The sequence below is a fragment of the Elgaria multicarinata genome, chromosome 9 (assembly GCF_023053635.1).
Source record: "Elgaria multicarinata webbii isolate HBS135686 ecotype San Diego chromosome 9, rElgMul1.1.pri, whole genome shotgun sequence".
Taxonomy (NCBI): domain Eukaryota; kingdom Metazoa; phylum Chordata; class Lepidosauria; order Squamata; family Anguidae; genus Elgaria; species Elgaria multicarinata.
In genome coordinates this window covers 20,796,718-20,804,020 of record NC_086179.1, presented here as the reverse complement: position 1 = coordinate 20,804,020, position 7,303 = coordinate 20,796,718, and the positions used below count along the sequence as shown (strand labels likewise).

Genomic DNA, 7,303 nt, shown 5'->3' with positions numbered 1-7,303 from the left:
GTTTGAAATTTTTGATAAACTCTGGAACTTTTCCATGGGGTTTAGTGGATCTGATTTTTTTACATGTAATTTTAGATACTTTTAATGTTTATGTAAAATATCTGGCGATTAGGAAAAGTTGCATACAAATGTCTTCAATAAATGCCTCCAGTGATAAAGAAAACAGATGTAGCTTCAGCAGAGCATTTCACATCTACGAGAATTTCAAGGCTCCTTGGATAATCACTTGGGTCATTTCCCAGAACAAATAAAAGCAGTTGGCAGAACATTTATGAAGGGAGTGCAGTGTCTTTACATTTGCTTTTCCTTTACTCATTCTTTTAGAAATCACCAGTCTAACGGGAAACGTGGCACTCTTTAAAGCACCTGTCATCAGTTAATTACTTATGGGATAATCATAGAATTATTTAAAACAAAGGCATTGTTAAAGCTATAAACTAAAATTATGGCTTCTTTGAAGCATTTCTTCCCCACGCTCATGATTTGGTTCACTGTCTTACGTTATCTGATATGCTTTAAAATCTTTGGCTGTATGTTTTCTAGTGAGCCATACTTCATTCTTGTCTACTCTCTGCTTGTAGTACATCATAAACTGGATGATGTGGATTATTTCTTTGCACAGTAAAGTATAAGACTAAGATCTAAAAGCCACCTGATTCATAGTTGATGTTTATTATTGGCTTATAAGGAATTAAGGCTATAAACAAATGAGGGCTGGGCCTCATTTTGAGTGCTGCCTCCAATTCTGGGCACCACACTTCAAGAAGGATGCAAACAGAAGGGGGTTCAGAGGAGGGCAACGAGGATGATTAGGGCTCTGGAAACAAAGCTCTATGAGGACAGACTGAAGGAGCTGGGCATGTTTAGCCTTGAGAAGAAAAGGCAGAGAGGAGACATGATAGCACTCTTCAATACTTGAAAGGTTGTCACACAGAGGAGGGCCAGGATCTCTTCTCGATCATCCCAGAGTGCAGGACAAGACCTAATGGGCTCAAGTGACAGGAAGCCAGAGTCTGGCTGGATATCGGGAAAAACATCCTGACTGTAAGAGCAGTGTGACAATGAAAACCATTGACCTAGGGAGGTCGTGGCCTCTCCCACACTAGAGGCAGCTTGACAGCCATCTGTCAGGTATGCTTTAAGGTGGATTCCTGCATTGGACTTGATGGCCTTAAGGCCCCTTCCAACCCTACTAGTCTATGATTCTATGACATTTTCTGGAGACCTCAGGAGTGAAAGGCCCGTGTAAAATTATTTTCTTTTGGAAACCCCTGCTAGACTCGCTCTTGCCTTTATTTTTTTATTACATGTATTTGTTACAAGGAGCCCAAGGTGGCGTGCATAAACCTCCTTTCCATTTTATCTTTACAACCACCCTGTGAGGTAGGTTAGGCTGAGAGTTGGGCCTTAAACCTGGGTCTCCCAAGTCCCAGTTCAACACTCTAACCACTGCACTGCCCCTTCTAACCACGGCACCACAGTATGAGATTTTCCCCCAGGGCTCCGACCAAGCGGTGGAGGGGAGGACAGCAAATATAGAAGGAAGGAGAGCGACTCCGATGGCGCCAGCACTGAGGGGGCAGGGCGCGAAATGAAGGAATCGAGGACGGTGAAGCTCCCTTCCCTTTCCACGCGCGTGGCGCGGGACACTTATAATTACAGCCCCCGTGTAACCCGTGTATAGTTATAACTGCCCTCAGTTACCTGCGCGTAAACGACGAACAAGGAGAGCGGACAGGGAACCCTTGGTTACCGCCAAGGTTTAGTCAAAGATACAGCTACGGCAAGCGAACGAAGACAAACTTCCCGCCGGTACTAAACGCGCTTGCGCTAAACCTCCCCACACCCCGAGCCGGTGGGAGGATCCTCGACGTAACGTGCCCGCGCGAGGGAGAACTGGAGTAGGAGAGGGGGAAGAGCAATCTGGGACGTGTCTGGGAGTCGCCCAGCTGTTCTCGGAGAAGGCGGGACGGTTGGTGGGAGAGGCGGGTTGACGTTTTAAAAGCAAACTCCTATTGGTCCGAGAGTGAGTGTATGTGTGTGTGGGGGGGAAACCGCCGCGCGCCTAACACGATTGGCAGGCTTGAGTAGGCGGGGCGTAAAGTGCTACGGTGAGCGGAGGGGCCAAGACGAGGTTCGTGAGGGGAAGGGAATGTAAGTGAAGCATGTTGGGTATAGTACGAGTGAATCGATCGGCCGACGGGCGGATGGTCGCGTGAGGAGGAGGAGGAGGAGGAGGAGGAGGGTGGGGTTTTAAGCGGGTCGCGCGCCGGCGAGAAAGGGAGGCAGGGCTCGCGCTGAGGAGGTGGGGCTTGGTTTGTCTCGCGCCGCCGGGGGCGCGGGCGTGAGCAGTTCGCTGAGGTAAGGAGGAGCCGCCGCCGGAGCGTGAGGGGAGTAGCGGGCGAGAAACCGAGCCTGCTTGGTACCGCCGCAACTGACAGGCAGTGGCAGGGACTGTGAGGGGTGGTGGTGATCCGGAGGTACGTTAGAGCTGGGCCTTAACGTGTGGCGTGTACAGGGCGAAACAGGCAAGGGCTGCGGGAGACGCTGGCGCCTTCAGGTCGAGGGTCTGTGTGGTTGGCGACGGGGCGGGGGAGCGGGTTGGGTGGGGCCTGCCTCCCTCCCTGTCTGTCTCTGCCGGGCGTATGGTCAGAGCTGGAGTCTGGCCATCATCCCTTGACCCAAGGCCTATCAGCTACGGAGGGGCTGGGCAGCGTTTGATGGATGGGGCGGGCAGGCCTCTAGAGTGCCAGATTCCAAGAAAAGGTGCTCTGTGGACGCTTCTTCCTCCATATCACCTCTCCTGACGCTGGCGGAGGGTCTCTTTATCTTGCTTAGCTCCCTCGAATCCTGTGTCCAAGCCCCACCCGCTAGCCAGATACGATGGGGAGGTGGCTCTGAATGAACCCACCTGCGTAATTTGCTCAGCCTTGTCTTCACAGCCAGTGAAATAATTTGCCTTTTTCTTACAAAACGATTCTCAGAACGGATTTCTCGGCGTGCCTGCTCCATTGTAGCCTCATTTCTCCCCTCTCACCCGATGCTGCAGGGTTTTTACACATCCTGGCAGCTCATGTTCGTCTTTGGTAGATCCTTAAGAAATCGTGATATGTACGGGATCATATAATCTTAGAGCTATTCCTCCTGTTTTCAGCCCAGTGGTGCCATTTGTTAACCTTGGGGAGGATCTGATAATCTTCTCTGTGACTGACTATTAGTGTAACAAGTTGTTTGCTTTTCATGCCTTGAGGGGATGGGATTGATCATTTAAACGATCACAAGGATGTCAAACAGCTTGCTTGATGAAATTGATACACCTAGTACCTAAGTAGGGTACTTGAAAAGAAGTTATCTTTTAACACAAGTGTGTGCTGATGCAATTTTCTATGAAATTGTCTATAAGGTGAAAAAGGATTTTAAGCAGTGAGTTATTTTTCATAATTCCATTTTGTCCTTAAGTCTGATTAGATTATAAAACCTCTCCTCGTTCTGGTAATTCTAGGAAATGTAATGGGATGAGGCTCATGGTGTGAAGATGGTTGAAACAGAAGATTTATTTGGGGGTGTGTGTGAGTGAACCCTGATGTCCTCCATTAAAAACAAACAAAACCTCAAGTAGCAGGATTTGAAAATATCTCTGCTTTGAGATGGAATAAGCAGCTTCATATGTTCAGAAATATATATTGTAACACTGCAATCCTATCCATCTTTACTCAGAAGTAGGTCCAAATATATTCAATGGATTTTATTCCCAGGAAAGTGTGTATAGGTTTGTACCCTTAGTTGGGGAAGTATGTAGTCTTCAGTGTTTGCTCCAAACCATAAATAATATAAAATAAAACTTGATCTTGTTTAGAGATACTTCTTATTACCTGAGATCAGTTTTATGTAGTACCAGATGAATCAGTCACACGAAGAATTTATGAATATACTAATTAAAATTCTTGAAGTACCTGTATGGGCAAACTGATTTCAAATGGTTTTTCAAATGAAATTGGAGAACTCCAATTGATGCTGGCTGAAAGGGCTGGTCTAAAAGTGTATAATCCGAAGAGATTTGAACAGTTTGATTTTAGTTGGACAAATATAGATGTTAGCAGTATAGAATATGTCTCTGCATTATCAGTTACTTGGAATTGTTTGAACAAAGACCTAGAAATTTTCTACAAATAACACCTTGCTATTCTATTCATTAATGATTATGGTTATGCTTCTGTAATTTATGTTCAACTCTTCAGTGCTTAGTCTAGTAAGATAATATTCCAGAATAGCTACTGGATCCTGCAAAAACTCATAAATAGATTTAAATTATTACTTGTTCTGATAGTTCTTCATAATAGAAGAAACTATGCTGTCTGAAAGTTACCAGAGACTGTAGTCCTACACAAATGTCAGAGGGCATCTTAAATTTTAATTACACAAATGTCAGAGGGCATCTTAAATTTTTAACTTCATCCAGTAAAATAATATCAATGTGAGATTGAAGGATACCAAAAGTGATTCACATAAGATGAAAAAGATACCAAAAATGACTCTCATAGGATGAAAAAAGAACATAAAATTAATAAATTAAATACATACTAACAATTTTTAAAAATGTATATGGGGAACAATTAGATCTATGAAAAGTAACTAGTTTGATATCATTATCCAGAGTATTGGGCCTTTTCCCTGTCAGTAGCCGCTACACCCCAGCCAAGAATCTAAAAATTGTCTTTTAAATTCCTCCCAATTTAAAAATGAGTGTAGAAGACTTGTGTGAAAGCTCCTGGTATGCTCATACATGCTTTTCTGTGAGTTTGTGGTATGCAGCTGTGCTCTTAAGTGTTTTCATAACTTTGGTGACAATGAACACATAGTATTTCCCTTTTACTGATTATTATATTTTGGACTTGTTGGCTAAGAGCCAAAGATGTTCAAGTGCAGACTGCTTCTGTGTGTGGAGGGTGGGGTGCCTTAACATTCTTACCGGCCAGAGCCCCTTGAACCTCATAGTGTTCTGTTTTTGAGCGCCTTCAACCTTCATGGGGTTCTTCAGAATACTGGTGCTGCTGTTAAATAGGGAGCTGAAGAAACTTTCTGTCTGCTTAGAATGTCCTTGTGGTGGTTTAGATCCTGAGGCCTAAATTGCAAAGTGAGAGATGCTAGGTTAACTGCATTATTCGTCAGCAAATTGTTTCCACATATACCAAATAAAGTTATGAAGTAGTAGAACACAAAGCTAGAGTGACCATATGAAAAGGAAGACAGGGCTCCTGTATCTTTAACAGTTGTATTGAAAAGGAAATTTCAGCAGGTGTCATTTGTATATATGGGGAACCTGTGAAATTCCGTCTTCATCACAACAGTTAAAGCTGCAGGTGCCCTGCCCTCTTTTAAATCTGGTCACTCTAGTATAGCTCCTGCACCTTTAACTGTTATGATGAAGACGGAACCCCAGAATCTCTTTGCTGCTTTATACCAGTTAGTACTGGTATAAAGCAGTTAGCACTTCATTCCATAGTACTGTGTATATTTTATTGTCAAACTGTCATGTGGCAATAGCCTAGTTTGGATGCTACAACAAGGAATGAGCAAGTGTGCTAGAGCATGCTATTCAGTTATTCCTGCTTATCTTGTCTTGCTAGCAAGGAGTGGCTAAACAAACCAGGAAGCCTCTATCTGTTTTGTTTTGTTTAGTGTTGCATCCAAACAGTTATTTGTCCTATTAGGATAGGGATAAGCTAGAAATCCCAGTTCAGATGTAATGTTAAATAAACTATGGGCATAGTCTTCTTCCTGCTTTGTTTAGCCACTTCTTCTGGCAGGAGGAGCCAAGCAGGGAACAACTAAGTGTGCGCTTCCTTGTTCCAGGTAAGCTTACTCCAGTATTCGAGGCAGTAAGACTGTGTGCACCAGTTGCTGGGGAACATGGGTGGGAGGATGCTGTTGCACCATGTCCTGCTTTGTTGGTCCCTGGTCAACAGCTGGTTGGCCACTGTGTAAACAGAGTGCGGGACTAGATGGACCCTTGGTCTGATCCATCATAGCACTTCTTAAGTTCTTAGGTATCCAAACTGGCCCAGTCTCTTGTCTCTCCTGATTGTGGGATTCAGGAGAAAAACTCTGTATTTTAACAAATTCCTAAATATTTTTTCATTATTAAAAGTTTAAATACAGTAGCAAATGACTGTCCACTCTTACTGTTAGTATAATAATCATAAGAGGTCATCCGATCTATTAGTGGTGGGCTAATGTAATGTAATTTCCTGTTGCCACTACTGCAGAATGGCAAAAGCTGAGTGATGAAACTTGGCTGGCTGACCTGGAGATCAACTGTAGACTTGGCAGCTATTTGTAGGACTGCTCATAAGCAGCTCATTCCTGGAACTTGCGCTATGGATTCCTACTCATTGTGTATATATAAGGCAGCTAGGGGAGTTCATGCTGGCAGTTGAAGAGAGGCGCCATCAGAATGCTGATTATTGGAGTCTAAATATATTTCAGAAGTAGTATAAAACCTCCTGGCAGGCTTTATTGCTTGCTTAACCTGTACCCAAATGACAGGATATTAACTTTTAAGTAAGTAGAGGGATCTTTTTAAATCGCATATCCTTTTCTTACAAAAGGTTCATAAGGATCTCCCATCTGCATTACTGGCCAGTTCCACAGCTGCTTGGCTTCAGTAATGCTACAGTATTTTTCAGACTATTTACTGGGTTTAGGAGGTGAACTGTATTTATTTATTTTAATACATTGGTAGCATTTTGATGGAAAAAAGGTAGATTTTCCAGCTTACTCGGTTATTTTTATTCATTGGACATTTATATCCCAGCTTTTATGAAAAGGTAGAAGCAGTACAGTATCTGCTCAGTGGTGATAGCAGGATTTTTTATTTTGTAACTTCATGTCAGGCATGATTTCTTATTTTGTAACTTCATGTCAGAAAAGCTGACATAGTCATTGGTATGCCTCATCCAAAATGTTCATGTTGTAAGCCTTAGGATTATACTGTTCATGTGGAATTGGTACTTTTCATGCACTCATAGCCTCTCCCCTCCTTGCTTTGGTATTTTGTTCTGTTTTTGTCTAGTTGTTGCTTTGCATGAATGTGCTTTTAGGCATATTCAGCCATTACACAACACAGACTTGACTTCTCCACCCACAGCAATCCATTTTTTAACTAGTGAGTAAGAGGCAAGAATGCCTCTGGAAAGAAGATTCAAGTGACAACTCCAGTTTGAATACGCCTTGGCTGATTGTGCTTAAGAACAAGCTGACAGTGGTATAATTAAGCTAGTACTTTTGTGCAGATATTGAGGGC

At 43.3% G+C, this 7,303-nt stretch overlaps 1 protein-coding gene across 3 annotated transcripts in view; it reads left to right on the top strand.

Moving 5' to 3' along the window:
- Positions 1-2,194: 2,194 nt before the first annotated feature.
- The window catches only part of ERC1 (ELKS/RAB6-interacting/CAST family member 1), a 203,268-nt gene continuing 198,159 nt past the window's right edge, over positions 2,195-7,303 (top strand). For 2 of the 3 annotated variants that reach the window (XM_063134906.1, XM_063134904.1), the window contains exon 1: positions 2,368-2,480. The gene's annotated coding sequence lies outside the window, so the exon portion shown is untranslated. The other variant, XM_063134903.1, reaches the window with a different exon arrangement.